Below are 15,617 nucleotides of genomic sequence, written 5' to 3' on the forward strand. Positions count from 1 at the left end.
TCCATCCATCCATCCAACCATCCATCCATCCACTCATCCATACGTCCATCTATCCACTCACTCACCCATCCACCCACCCACCCATCCATCCACCCATCCTTCCATCCGTCCATCCATCCACCCATTCATCCATTCATCCATCCATTTGATTAGGAAGGCATTGAGAAAAAAGGCATTCTCAGCATTGAAAAAGCATCAGCTAGTGTCATTTTTGTTGTTTTAATGTCTGATCTGCTTAGGAAAAATTGGAAGATGCCAGCTTTCTTGAAGCGCAGTTAGCAGGAGAGGTGCCAGGACGTGATGCAGAAAGACAAATGTGAAGCTGAGCAAAGGATTTTGGAGTTTACCCCCTGGTCAGAGAGGAGTCGCTGAGCATTTGTCATTGGGAAAGAGTTTTCGAAAATGAACTCTGGAAATAATGAAATTCAGGCAGTAATGTAGATGTGGATAAGAGAGAGGAAAGGGTATTTCTGAATTTCTCTTGCAAGGATCAAAATAATCCACTAGGATCCTTAAAAGGAGACCAGTGAGAAACACTGGTGACAATTTTGTTGAAGAGTTAAGGACTCGGACTAGAAAGAGCCATAATATCCTCAAAACCTCTCTTCTCTCCATCCCGTGACCATGACTGCAAGGGCCACGAGATCTGGATCCTCTCCGCTTTTCCAACCTCCCTGCCCAGCCACTACATTCCTTTACCTCCCGTAGCTTTCTTTGTAGCATTTGCCACCAACGGACATTCCCCTTCAACTAGTGTATCTGCTCGGCTCTGTCCGTCTCCCACAACAGAACATGATCCCTGTGAGCTCGCACGTGTCTCTTGTTTGCTCTGTCTCCACGTCTAGCACAGCATCTGGTTCCTACAGAGTGCTCAGTAAATATTCACTGAGCTTGTTCATTCACCCATCCATCATGCATTTATTCAATTATGACTCAGTCATGCATATATCCAGTCATATGTTCAGTGCACCATTTAATGACTGCCTTCTCCAGTTGGTTCATTAACAAGAGCATTCTTAGTTGATATGTGGGTATTGGAAAGAAATAGTGTCTAAAGTGATGAACAGAACCTGATAGATATTTCAGTCGGTGGTTCTGTGTCACAGTTTAGATTCTGCAAGAGGTCCCTTATGGGTAGTGAATTCCTCCCCAGTGGAGAATTCTTCCTTTTGACAGACAATCCAAAGAAAGAATATACTGAAATGTTTTCTTCTGGATGGGTAGAGAAGTCTGAATTGGAACTGCTCATACATTGTGTGGAGGGTTTGTTCTCAGAATCATGGCTGTTGAAGATGTAAGAATTGGGATACCTAGACATTGCTGGTGGGAATGTCAATTGGTACTGCTCCTTTGGAAAATGGTTTAAAAGATCCTCAAACTCCTAAAGGTAGAGTTCTCATGTGACCCAGAAATCCCACTCCTAGGTATATATCCAAGAGAAATGAAAATAGAAGTCTGCACAGAAACCCGTGCATGAGTGTTCATGACAACATTACAGTATCAAAAAAAGTAGAAAGAACCCCAAAGCCCATTTTCTGATGGTTGGATAGGCCCATTTGGTCTATCCACGTAAGAGACCACTCAGCTGTAGAAAGGAATGAAGCCCTGATCTATGTTACAACATGAATGAGCCTTGAAAACATTATGCCACATGAAAGAAGCCAGGCACAAAAGGGCATATATCGTATAATTCTGTTTACGTGAAATGTCCGGTATAGAAAAATCTGTCAAAGCAGAGAGTCGATGAGTGGTCTCCAGGGTTGGTGGGGGAAGGGAGTGAGGATGGAAGAGTACAGTCCAGCGAGTACATGGTTTCTTCTGAGGGTGGTGAGGATGTCCTGAAAGTGGATCGTGATTACTGTACAACTGTGGATCTGCTAAAAACCCACTGACTTGTATACTTTACAAGGTGAGTTTTAGGATATGTGAATGTATCTTAATTTAAAATTCTTTTAAAATTTAAAATTTTTTAAAAAATTTTTTTAAATTTAAAATTTTTTAATTAAATTAAAAAAAATTTAAAATCTTATTTTTTTAAATTTATATTTAAATCCTAATTTCTAAAAAAATCACAGCTGATTTCTCATGCGCATTAAGTAGTTTCCATAAGAGGACTATGGAGGATCTTAGGACATGGTCCCCTTTTGTCCATAAGGGGAGACAGTGTGCACAAAGAACTATGTGGGGCAGGAGTACTAGGGATCATTACCACAAAAGAAAGAGAGTTGATTTTAGGGAGAAGTATGGATACTGAATTTTTTGTTTGAAATGCTGATTATGTGATTTTGGGCTCTCATGCAGAAGACATGAAGTCATCAATCATTGCTGCCAAAAAGTATCTTAGAAACTTTGTGTTATTAGGATTTAAGAACCTTCAGAGCTTTCTAAAGAATTTGGACTTGAATTTGTGGCAAAAGTGATAGAGGTAAGACACACATGCCATAGCTCCCTAGCACCCGTCCAAGGAAGACATCACTAACTGATCCTTGCACACTTCTCTCCCAGAATCCAGATCCCTTCTCAGAACAAGTCCCCTTCCCTTCCCTCCCAGGGCCTGTGAGGATCCATCAACATTCACCAATGTGATGAAAACTTTCCCATTTCTGTTATAGTCTGTGGGAGTCAGGAAAAGTGTCTAATAGAGACTGGAGCATCATATCGGTGAGGGGCACATTTGTTCTAGATGGTTTCATACCTATCTCCATTTCCTTCTCTGGGCATTGCAGTCACATTGTCAAGGAGAGCATATGCTCACATCTGTAGAACAGCCATTCTTAAGGCAAATACAGTCCCGAGACTTGCTTTGTTTGGCCAGTGTCATGTCTTACTGTTTTCCTATTAGTGGCCAGTATTGAAATCTGATAGATTTCACTCTCAACCTGGATGTCCTGCCTCTTTTTGGGGGGGGGCAGGGAAGCGTATGCCTAAAAAGGCAGAGCCAACATTCCTCCATGGAAACAATTCATTCTAGGTGTGCTGGTTGTTTCCCTTGGGTGAAACATGTTCGTTCTGGTTTGGCTGGTCTCAATATCCCTAGATACATTGCAGCCAACCTGGCGCTATGCTGTTGCTCTGGGCCATGCAGTGCTGTGTTGTGTTGTGTTGTGTTGGGCTGGGTTGGGTTGTGTTGGGTTGTGTTGGGCTGGGTTGTGTTGTGTTGTGTTGGGTTGGGATGGGTTGTATTGTGTTGGGTTGGGTTGGGTTGGGTTGGGTTGGGTTGGGATGGGTTGTGTTGTGTTGGGTTGGGTTGGGATGGGTTGTATTGTGTTGGGTTGTGTTGTGTTGCGTTGGGTTGGGATGGGTTGTATTGTGTTGGGTTGGGTTGGGATGGGTTGTGTTGTGTTGAGTTGGGTTGGGATGGGTTGTGTCGGGATAGGTTGTGTTGTGTTGTGTTGGGTTGTGTTGTGTTGTGTTGTGTTGTGTTGGGTTGGGTTGTGTTGGAATGGGTTGGGCTGGGTTGGGTTGGGTTGGCTTGTTCTTGCTTCACTAGTCCACACAGTACTTCATGCCACTCCATTATTCGTGAGAATTTATGGGTAAATTACCTTCTTATAAACTGAATTATACTATGATTGTACAGATAATATGATGGTGAGCTGGTTTTGTATCACTAGCGCCAATCTAGGTGTTCCATAAAGGAAGGAACCGCTATAATTTCACCCTGGCCATATGGGGAGGTGGCAGGGATCTGGGAACAGTGGCTGTGCCACACCATCTAATCAAGGGTTATGGCAACTGAGGAGCTCAGTGCTTTACACAGAATTTTCTCAGGCAGCTCAGAAAAAGTCTCTTGTAGGCAAGGATGTCATTAGCCTCTATTCATGGTGGAGAGGACACAAGCTCCATCAGTGGTATAGCAGTTTGTAATGCTGAGTCCATTGCTTCTACATCAAGAATTTCCCCCTGAAACATGAGGGTTTGGCTAGATTCTGAATTTCTGGTTCTCTTGAGGAAATAGTCAGTGAGAGTAAGAGTTTGGAGGGCCAGCCTTCTGCAGTGAGGGGCATGTCTTGTGTCTGCTGGGTCCTGTCTGCTGGGGTCTTTCAAAGTCCCTCTCCCAGGCTCTCTTTGTGGACTAGGTGGTCATGAGGCCACTGTTTGCACTGACTTAGGTCCTGAGACTCACAGGAATAAACTGTTTCTATGAGGCCACCGATACCTCATGCTGTACATAAACACTGTGTGACTCTCCGATTTCCCAAGTGCTTATTTTGTTCCAGAAGAAATTTCCTAAGTAGCTTTAATAGAAATTGAAAAAATCCTGCAGAACTTTCTCTGATTTTCCCCCTTGAAAACCTGTTTATCCTGCCAAAATACCTTATGTGCTTTTGTGTGCATATGTGCCACTAATTTATAAGCAAACATCGAACATCTAAGCTTTGGCTTCAACATCTGTGCCAATGGTGGCTAATTACCGGCGTCTCTCTCCAGCAGGCTCCAGGAGTGCGGTCGGAGCGGGCACGGGAGGCTGGGCAGGGCCATATGCTGGGCTTTCACCCGATCAACAGCTCCTAATCCCTTCTGGGGCACCGTTTGATGAAAACGAAGGGCTTGGATCTTTTCCTAAGCTAACAAGCGTCGGTGGTGCTTTTGAAATCCCCTAAGTCAAGAGATGAGATGCGAACATGAAAACATTCTGCAGATAAGCGTATGCTAAGGCTTTGTACTGAGCTGTAGTCTTGGCCTGGGATGCTCTGAAGTTTCTATAAGGAGTAAGTTTTGGAAGATACTTATCTAGAAATAGCAAAACATTATCCGAAGTATTTAGGGGCAGAGATTTTTCCCCTAGAGGAAAAAGACTAACTTGTCTTGGGTTTCTCATGGTGAGAGCCCATTAAATAGAATGCAGAGATGTTCTATGCCATCTAATGGAGGCAGACTGAGAGAGGTCTCAGGAGTCTTTCATGAAGATGTGTGTGTCCAAAATTAAGGTGAACAGTGGACCCTTCTTGTCAGTCCGAGGTGAAAACAGCCAGTGAATATGTTCATCTTCCAAGCCCCCATGGGAGCTTTAGGGAAATATAATTAAAAACAGTCTCTTCACACCCACTCAGAAAACCTCACCAAAAAGAGTAGGGGAGAAAGAAAATAATTGTATTATGGAATCAATATTAAACCAGAGTGTGATGTACATCAGAGCAATTTGCTACGAAACTGTGAAGACAGAACGAAATTCTGCCATTTTATAGAGCCAAGCAAATCTAATCCATTTCATATGTGTTCTTCCAATAAATCAATTTCTTCTTATTTTGAAATTTTATTTGCCCATACAGAACCCTGATTAGCTTACTAATTATTGCCGACTCCGTACATTAAGTGCTTAGGAGAGTGTCTGACCTGGCGACCTGGGGACACAAGCAGGCAGGGGAGAGCCTAGTGGGCACAGGTTCCCTTGATTCAAGTCACTGCACTGAGCTGGGGATCCCAGCCCGTCCCCTGGGGAGTTTAGCTGCAGGACCACAGAGATGGGTCATGAATTTCTCCCTGGCTGCTCATTCTTCCATGTCCCAGCTACACACGCTGCCTGAGAGAGAAGGGTGTGTCTTCTGTCCTGTGTATTTGTGCTGAGGAAGTCACCCAAACTCCATAAGAACCAGGTTTTGCCTCCAGGTGGCATGAGCTCAAATCCTGACTCTGTCTCTTGGTAGTTCTGTACCCCGGAGGAAATGGCCTCTCGGAGCTTCACTTGGTGCATTACAAAAGAAGAAGAAGAATACCAATTTACCTTATACAAGCACCATGAGGATTAAACGGATACAGTGCGTGTTAAGTTCTGAGAACCTTACCCCGCCGTTCCCCGCACAGTGACAATTCTTAGAGCTGCCGATTTCAGCGGTCATTTGAATACAAGGCAAAACCAAAAATCGATCTAAGGGCGCCTTAAGCGGCAGAGACTAAGCAGTATTTTTGCAAAACTATGTAAAGAATATTAAATATCCTTTAGGTTTGCATGAAAAAGGACCGTTATCTTTTTTTATAGCACTTGCCTATCTTCATATAGGTGCATGCAATTTTCGTGCATGTGTGAGAAACAGACCATCTGATTCTATCGCTTTTCTTCCTTGATAGGGAGCTTCACATCTGTCAGGTTGAAAGCAGTGCGTGGCCGGGTCCCCGCGATTGAAACAGACAGACGGATACGGTGGCAAACTCAAGGCGGGGTGGGAGTGGTGCATCAGATGAAACTCCTGCTTTTCTTCTAAGTAACCTTGCGATGTTGCAAGGCACAGATGCCAGAGGGGGCGTGCAGGGGTGAGTCCCAGCTCTACCGCTTATGGCTCCATAACTCTGGGCTCGTTAATCGTGCTGCCCGGTCCTGGCTTCTTCTTAGGCATTTGGGAATGATGATAGCCCTTCATATTCCTGTTCTATAATCCAAGGACTCTCTGTAACATAAATATGGATAATGCATGTGCAGTAAAACATTTATGTTCTATAAAATAAAATATACATGAAATACACAATAACCCATAAAGCATGCCTAGAATTATACCTATGCTATAGAACATAAATACACATAATGAATTTATCATGCATGTAATGCCTATGAATATAACACTTACATGTTATATAAATATAAAACATGCATGAAGTCCACAATAATTCATTACAACCTACAAAGTATATGTCATACTATACATATATACTATATATAGTATGTTACTATATATCATTATAGGTTACATTTTATATTTATGAATATAATTACTATACATATAGGCTACATGGACACAGAGTACATAACCAATACAACCCCTCTTCATGTGACAATGTGAGGTGGTAAATATTCACGTGAGGCAATGAATGGCACAGACCTAGCAGTTAGGCTACTACTGACCTTACGAGGACAAGTCAGAAGAAGGATCACCGGCTGAAACGGAAGGTAAGGGGGGCAGATGAACAACCCGCCACAGTCCTAGAATCATCCTCACCTCCAAGAAGCCAGTGTCTTGTAATGAAGAACGATACTGGAAACCCAGAGCCTGGAGACGTCAAAGGAAAGCAGTGAATGGGATTAGAAAGATGTGCAGGGAAGGGCAGGGAACCTCAGGGGGGATCACACGCTACACGTAGGAACACGCATGGAAAGATCTGTCGCTGCGGGGGGCCAGGGAGGGACAGGTGGAGAAACACGGCTGGGACGCCATGGAGAGCAGTCCAGGATCCTGGCCCGTGGGGGATGCGTCTGCCCTCGCACCTACAGGGCGCCTGGGTTTCTGCAGGCCCCTGCACCTGAGGCTGTGGGGGGCGGGTGTCTCCTGCTGGTGCAGGAGGCTCAGGCTGGGAAGTGGGTGTGCCCTTGACCGTGGGAAGAAATCCGCTTCCTGGAGGCTGAGCGTCTTCTGAAACACCAGCTTCCTGAGGGCCAACTTGTCACTCCTGCTGAAACTGGGAGGGGCGGGACTTCTTCAGAGAAACGATGACCCACCACTTGCTATTTTTCAGGATAAGGAAGTTTTTTGTTTGTTTGTTTTCTGTTTGGTTTGCTTTTGCCTTTCAGACTATCACCAGTGGAATACTTGGAAATCAACCTGGAATCCCTTCTCAGACCCTGGACTGAACCCGGGTGGCCCCATTCTCTCTCCCTACCCATCCTGCGCCTGCCCTGGGGCTGGGGAGGAGCTTGGGACCTGCAGTGAGCCCTCCCTGTCCGCTGCACTGATCTTAGCAGGTGGTCTGAGGGTCTGCCTGAGGAAACCAGGGGCAGATGGGGTGGAGGGAGTTGGTTACAGTCACATCACATCCTGGAGACAGTCAGGACCTGCCCAGTCAGAACCCCCCGTGGGGGTGACCTTGAAGCCAAAATTCCCCCACACCTTGCACTTATGACCGAATCTTTTCCTTAAATATGTTTCATCTAGTCTGGAAAATATATATATTATATATTACACTTAAAAATTTAGAGCGGTAGATCTCATGTTAAGTTTTCTTACCACAATAATAATAATTATAATTATTTTTATTTTTTAAAAAGTCAGGTTTCGGGGTGCCTGGGTGGCTCAGTGGGTTAAAGCCTCTGCCTTCGGCTCAGGTCATGATCCCAGGGTCCTGGGATCGAGCCCCACATCAGGCTCTCTGCTCAGCGGGGAGCCTGCTTCCTCCTCTCTCTCTTTGCTTACTGTGCTCTCTGTCTGTCAAATAAATAAATAAAAAATCTTTAAAAAAAGTCAGGTTTCTGACATCTGCCGACAGACTGGGAGCCTTGGCTTCCCTGGGGCTGAAGAGCCAGGGGACTCACGGTTGGGAGTGAGTGAGCCAGATTCCAAGCTCCCTATCCCCGCTGCTCCCCTTACCAGCTGTTGGCCTCTGTTCCCTTTATCCAAACATTTGATCGGGAAACACGGTGGCCCCCGTTCGAGCAGCGTGCTTGCCGCTCCTTGGTTGCTAACAGTGTCACAAAGCACAAAAGCAGCAACATCAATTTGCTTTGATAATAGCTCTTCCGTAACAGGTGTGGTGAAGTCTATAAAGAGACACCCGGTATAAACACCCTGGAGGGAGAAAGAAGAAGAGGAAACATCCCCAAATATCATCATCAATAAGTGATTTTTGTGGTTGTTTTTGCCTTGACTTTAGAAATAGCTATCAGCTCAAGGAGCCAAGCATTTCGGAGGCAATGAATTCCCCAGCATGGGGGCTTAATGAGAGAGCCAATAAGTGCCTGGGGCTGCAGATCTGATTTTTTTTTTTTGAGGCAGAAGAAAAGCTGAAATGAGGGGATGTAGTGCCTACCCTGTGTGTAAACAGAAAGTGGATTAGAGAGGAAAGCGTTTATGTCCTATGAAGTCTAACAGCCACTTAAGCGGCTGCGATTATTTGACAAGACAGTGTGGGCTGCTAATGGCCGCTCTGTTCTTGTCCCTCACCGCAGCTGGGCGGATTTCAGTGCTGGAAAAGAAGGGGGTCCTGCTCCGGGACGGAAGGTTGCTGGGCACTCCGGGGGACCCGGGGGCAGCTCGACGTAGCCCTGTGGCTGGAAACCAGGTAAATGTGCAAAGTGACAGCAGCAATGGTGGCCGCTGATGTTCCCCCAAGAGCCGGTGCCACGCTGGACACCGCCTGTGATACCGTGCATTATAAGAAATATGCATGTGGGTCTTTGTCTGTGGTTCCTGGCTCACGGCTCCCCAAACCCTCAGGGTTTTCTAAGCGGGAGGAGCAATTTCGAGCATCTTTTGTTGTAACAGTTGTCCTCAGTGGGGAGTCATAAAGGTGGGATGGGTGTTGTGTTATTCCTAACAAGCCCCTTTCAACCACACAGGTGCAGGAACCATCCTAGCTCCCTGCCTTCCCGAGCTGAACTCTGCTGAGATCTCCCCTAGCACCTGTCCTCGCCATGTTGATAACACAGTCACTCTCAAGTTCTATCGCTTATGTGTGTCAGGTGCCAACTTCAGGCCAACCAACAGAGCCCGTGCCCTTCCCCTCCTTGCGACAACCACAGCAGAGGTGGGCAGCCCCGATTACCCAGGGGAGGAGAATAAGGATCAGAGCACTCCCGTCCCTTGTCTGACTGAGGGTGGAGGGGGCTGTGAGGCTAGTTTGCATGCATTCTTGAGCTCAAACTACTGGTTCCCAAACTGCTGCCCCTTGGAATCACCAGGGCTCTTTGAAATATGTGGATTCCTGGCTCCAACCCTTAGACACTCTGACTACATTGCTGTGAACCAAAAGGGGACCATGGGATCATCCCAGGGCAATTCCACCGTGCAGCAAACCTCCCTCCTCGTCCTCCGGCTGCCTACATCTGCCCCTTGAGGGAAAACACGTTGAAGGCAAGAGAAAACGTCTTTGATTCCTGAATTCTGGGCGGGAAGCCACAGATCTGGTACCGAGGAAACACCCCACACACCCGATGGCTGAAGATGTCGTCCGTGCACCTAAGGCACACACGTTCGACCAGGCGAGGAGCCGGGTCCTGTCATTTCATGACCACAGCCCCATGGTTGCTGGAAAACCGAGGATAAAACACCCTGATGAGAAGTAGGCTCATTCTGGTTTGTGCCCCAGGCCCACCAAGGGGAGGGCGAGGAGAAGAGGGGCAAGGGGTGATCCCTGCAGTACCAGCACGCCACGGTGCACGTCCTCACCCAGGTCGTGGCCGAGGCGCCCGACCTGAGTCAGCTGAGCTCCATGCTGGGCCCCGACTGGCAGCTGGACATCACCGACCTCGTGGCCGAGTTCTTGAAGGTGGAGGAGCCCAGGACCGCGCAGCTCCAGGGCGGCAGGACCCTGGTGGTCCGGGAGCCGGGAATGACCATCGACGCTGCCGGTTTCATGCACTGCTTGATGCTTTCCCCAAATTCTCAGCCCACTCTTTGCTTGTGTCCAGATACGTTAGTGTGAGTCAGTTCTATGCAAGTGGGTGTCTGTACATGGGAGGGAGGCATGAACGCAATACACAGAATTCATCAGCCTGTAGACCGCACATTCAGAAATGCATGTCTAACCACAGAGAAGCTTCTGCAAATTAGAGACACTCTTGAGACCGGATTCGCACCCTTTCCCCAGGGGATGCTACGTCAAGACACACAACAAAAGCAACCTTATGTCCTTGGTATTAGTAGCTCTCAACCCTGGGGCACTCGGCGATGTCTGGCCAACGTCTGGCCACGTTCTGTTCGTCGTAGCTATTTACGCGCACAGAGTTCCCCAATGTCATGCTTTCTCTTTTCTTAGAGGATGATTGAAAATATTTCTTAGTTAATTTTAACAGGAGGGCTGTGAAGAGATTATAGAACAGATTATCTTTACAAAGTGTTTAAATATTCCTTGTCACATCCCAATTTAGGGCTCACCCAAATGTGATTTTTGCGCAAGCTGCTCTATTGGTACGACATTAGTCCAGGTCTGAATCCCTCTGGTTGCAAATTGATGTTTTATGAGCCGAAATGACTTTAAAAAGCCATTAAGATTCCTTTTTGTGCTGGATTTTCCCCAGCAAACTCAATGATGCCAAAAGGATCTACAATTATTACGTTATAAACATCTACACAAAGAGCAAAAATTAAGCAGGGGAGGAAGGCAAGACACCATTTCTCTAAATATTTTTAGTAAAAAGGGTTGTCAAAATATAACTACTAGTTTTGAGGAAAATATTACATTTTCTGTGCTCTAATGGGCCAGCACCAACGGGGAGATAATATTCTTTAATTTGGGGGGAATTACCACTAAATTAAATCAAGCTCTTTGAAGAAAACAAATGACTAATATTGTATAAATCAAAGGAAGCAAAATATATTAGGTGGGTCTATTTATAGTTCCTTTTTTAAAAGATTTTATTTATTTGACAGAGAGAGAGATCATAAGTAGGCGGGGCGGGGGGGGGGAGCAGGCTCCCTGCTGAGCAGAGAGCCCAATGCGGGGCTCGATTCTAGGACCCGGAGATCATGACCTGAGCCTAAGGCAGAGGCTTTAACCCACTGAGCCACCCAGGTGCCCCTATCGTTCCTTGTTTTTTAATGGAGGGTGTGTGATTAAACATTAAAAATACTCTTCTAAACCATCTGTATTTCAGCCAGTTGTCCTGGTCCCAGATCATCTGTCCTAAGATCATCGGGTGCAAATCTATTGTATGACGAAAGTCGGGTTTGTTGACTTACTGCTCCTAGAGAGACCCCATGCGGAGGAAATGTGGGAAATTGTATTGTACAAAAGAGATAGGGTCTGATGGGAAGCCAGCAAGGGCTGAGGACAGGTAAGACTAGTATGAAGCACACTGTGGGCAGCTGAGCTGCCGGCATCGGTCTGGACCGTGCTGTGGACCCAGGGTCCTGCTTGCTAGTGAGACACATAACTCACGTACATGGGGAATGTTGCGTTACCTGAAATCCTGCATGGGAGTTAGAAATCAGATCTGCTTCTCTGTGTCAAAGTGACTTAGGTCCTCAAGGCAAGAGAGGGAAGTTCATTCTGCTTGACGGCGGGATTTCAAAGAGCAAGGTTTCTAATAATCTTGGATTTTAGAGGACAGTGTTTCTTGGGGGGTAAAAAGGTAGCAGTTCCCCCAAATAAAAGGGTTTTTCTGACACTTCAGCAATAGCTTGTCCCTGGGAGGAATGTTTCCTGCTAATGTGGCAGTTGACTTCCCCTGCATCTGTCACTGCAGCTGGGTAAAGGGAAAGGTAGGTTCCTGCATTTTTTTTTTTTTTTTTTTTTTTTTGGATCTGAGCTAGTTCCTACTTTCTGAAGACTTTCATTTAGCACTGAGAGCACACTTTGGGGTTTCAAGGAGGGTGGCAAACAAATGACCTGCTTACAGAGCCCCACTCCTTTTGGTAGGCATTTAACCTTTTTTCTTTCCTGTTTTTCTCATTACTGATGTGTGCGGCGGACCCTGGAGCTTTCTCGCTTCCTTCGAAGGTGTTCTCGCCGCTGTCTGACTCCATCCTGGCCGAGAAGATGGTGATCGTGCTGGATGACCGCGTCACCATCACAGACCTGGGCGTGCAGCTGGTGGCCAGCTTGTTCCTTGCCCTGCAGCCTCACAGAGCGGACAAGAGACCTATCGTCTCGGCGGTGTTGGCCCAGGACGTTCTCCAGATCCCGCAGCAGATGGGATTCCAGAATACTTGAGTCCCCGGTCATTTGAGATCACCTCCCTCCCTCTCACATCTGCGGAGATCAGTAGAACACTCATAGCTAGGACAGGAGACCCTTGAAACTCTGTTTTCTCTCCAGTCTGTCTGTGTCTGAGAAAAGTGCTCAGTACTTTGGGAGAGATTGTCCTCTTAGATATTTCACACACTAACAATGTGTCCCAATACCACTCTGCAGTGGGTTATCTGTGATGGGGGGGCTCTTGGTAGACCATGACTGAAGGATCACATGTCTTCTCCTTTCCAAAATAGGTAATAATTGGTACTTGCAAATTCTATTTCTATTATTTAAAGAAGTATGGTTAATAGGCACCACACATCTGTTGTTTTATATTAATTATGGACAACGTTAAACCTCGGCTCCATCTCTAAACTTGTAGCAAATCCATTGAATTATACCAAGGTCATTGGGTCCTTCAAGCATGCCGGTCCCCATAATACATCTTTTCTCAGATACTTCAAATGAGCATGTCTTTCTAATAAAGGATGCCTGGAGTGATATTTATCTTGAACAGTAGCATGATTAGCTGCACCTGAAATCGATTCAGAAGCATCCTGTGATCTTTCAAACTCTTCGGAAAATTCAAAGTCGAATTCCGTTATATGACATACACTAAGTTAATATACACAGGACTACGGTAAACAAATTTGCTCCTCACACCAGTGCAGTTACAACCCATTATTTATGCCAGTTAAATGTATGATAACAACTGATCCAGATTTTAAAACACATTTACTGTTCTCCACCTGGGTATTGGAGACATATCTCATAATAAACCACATGTGTGGTTTATAAATTTGTGTATGTGTTCATAAATTTGAAGGAAATAACTTGTATCATAAGGTTTTAATTTCATTTTTCTTAGTTGTTGGATTTTGGTCAGTGATGGTTCGGTGACTCCCTTAGACATTTATGGTCCCAAGGATTTTTCAGTTACTGTGTCATCATTGGATGAAATGGTGGTGTCTGTCCAGGCAAACCTTCAGTCCAGATGGCCGGTGGTGGTCACACAGGGTGAGGGGCAAGGGCCCTTGATTAAACTAGAAATGATGATTAGTGAGCCCTGTCAGAAGACCAAGAGGAAGAGTGTTCTTGCTGTGGATAAAGGAAATGTCAAGGTCAGATTTCAACCAAATATTGATGAGCACCAAGGAGGCACCAACAACATTGAGGGCATCAGCCAGGAATACAAAGACCACCTCAGTAATTCCATAGAGCGTGAAGGGAACCAGGAGAGAGCAGGTCAGGAGTGGTTGGTTCCAATATGGCGCCTCTGTTGGCCATGAGGAACGTAGCAACAAAAGCACAACCCCATGAGCTCCCCAGGAGGGAAAGGATAAGAAGTCACTCAAGAGTGGCAGCACAGACACCTTCACAAGCTTCCCCACTCAAGGGAAATTACCTGAACCCAATAATCCCAGTGACCTGACAGTGACCTCAAGGGGGTTGACTGACTTGGAGATCGGCATGTACTCTTCTCTGTGTCTTCTGCCTGGCCATTCTGGTCTTCTTGATCAACTGTGTGGCATTTGCTTGGAAATACAGACACAAAAGATTCACCGCAGGAGAGCAAGGCAACATCCCCCATTCCCGTGACTGGGTCTGGCTTGGGAATGAGGTGGAACTTCTGGAGAACCCCGTAGACATCACCCTCCCATCAGAGGAGTGCACAACCATGATAGACAGGGGGCTGCAGTTCGAGGAGAGGAACTTCCTTCTCAACGGCGGTTCCCAGAAGACTTTCCACAGCCAACTGCTCAGGCCCTCTGACTATGTCTATGAGAAGGACCTGAAAAGTGAGCCTCTGAATCCATCGGGCCCAAAGCGGAAGCGAGTCAAGTTTACGTCCTACACCACCATCCTCCCGGAGGACGGCGGCCCGTACACCAACTCGATCCTGTTTGACAGTGAGGACAACATCAAGTGGGTGTGTCAGGACACGGGGCTGGGGGGCCCCCAGGACCTCAGAGACTACATGGAGAGGCTGCAGGACCCCATGTGAGCTCCTTTCTTACGTTTGTATTCACCTCTATGCCTTCTGTTTTTGGAACGGTGGAGCAGCGAGTTTGTTCAGCAATAGGGGGTGATTTAACAAAGCTTCGTTTCTGAGCAGGTGTCAGAGTCCCGGAGAACAATAGCAGCCAGGTGTAAGCCAGGATGTGATTTGCCTCTAGGTCAATTACAAGGAGATATTGGGAACCTCCTGGGACAACATTTTTACCTGATTTCTGGGACCAGCTCAGTGATATGTAAGGAACCTAGAACTCATGGATGTTACCCGTTGTCTCAGGGAAAATGGCCACTGAGAGTTGGAAAGAATTTGGGAGTTGATATTTCTATTCTTGGGTCTTCATAAAGCACAGTGGGCATCATTTGTGCACAGCCTGAGAGTAGACATATGCAAAAGATAACTGAATGTAACCCTTATTTGCAGTGAGTACTGCTCTCGATGCATGTATGCAAAGGTGCAGCTGGGTGCCAGGGGCATGCACTGCACAACAGTAACAGGGAATGTCTCATTAAATTCTGTGCCTTCAGCTCCTCATTCCCCTCCCCCTACTCCATGCCCTGCATGTGTATGGAAACTAGTTTCTCTGGCTTCCGGAATTCTTTTGTAAACATTATCAAGGAAAAAAACAACTAGACCTGTCTTCAAGATCTGTTGATTGTTGTACCAGTTTTGTAGCCTAGGTTCTGTCTTGCCATTTACTGAGTGTCCATGCTGGATGTCGGTTTTCTCCACCTGCCGTCACATTACCGTTTGGGGCAGTATGTTAATGCATACCCTACTTTATCTGTCCTGGTTTTCCTTGTTGAAATGTCTTGTATCTGAATTGGACAAGAGGTTTTACTGAATATAAGAGTGTCAATAAAGGAGTGCTATTTAACAAATAAGTTGTACATGAAGTTTTCTTTTTCACATGAATTCTAGGGAAATGTTGACATTACCAACATGTTTATTTTGTTTCCTCTGACCGTGGTAACTTCATGGGGGACTGATGGGGCTCATTTCTTGG

At 46.1% G+C, this 15,617-nt stretch overlaps 1 pseudogene across 1 annotated transcript in view; it reads left to right on the top strand.

Annotated features, from left to right (window-relative positions):
* Positions 1-14,602, top strand: part of LOC308354313 (transmembrane protein 132B-like) — a 30,105-nt pseudogene extending 15,503 nt beyond the window's left edge. The window contains exons 3-6 of the transcript in view: positions 8,873-8,985; positions 10,012-10,269; positions 12,364-12,569; positions 13,466-14,602. The product of the transcript in view is annotated as a transmembrane protein 132B-like (transcript). The remainder of the gene's footprint in view (positions 1-8,872; positions 8,986-10,011; positions 10,270-12,363; positions 12,570-13,465) is intronic.
* Positions 14,603-15,617: the final 1,015 nt, after the last annotated feature.

Source organism: Martes martes, assembly GCF_963455335.1.
Source record: "Martes martes genome assembly, chromosome: 13".
Classification (NCBI taxonomy): domain Eukaryota; kingdom Metazoa; phylum Chordata; class Mammalia; order Carnivora; family Mustelidae; genus Martes; species Martes martes.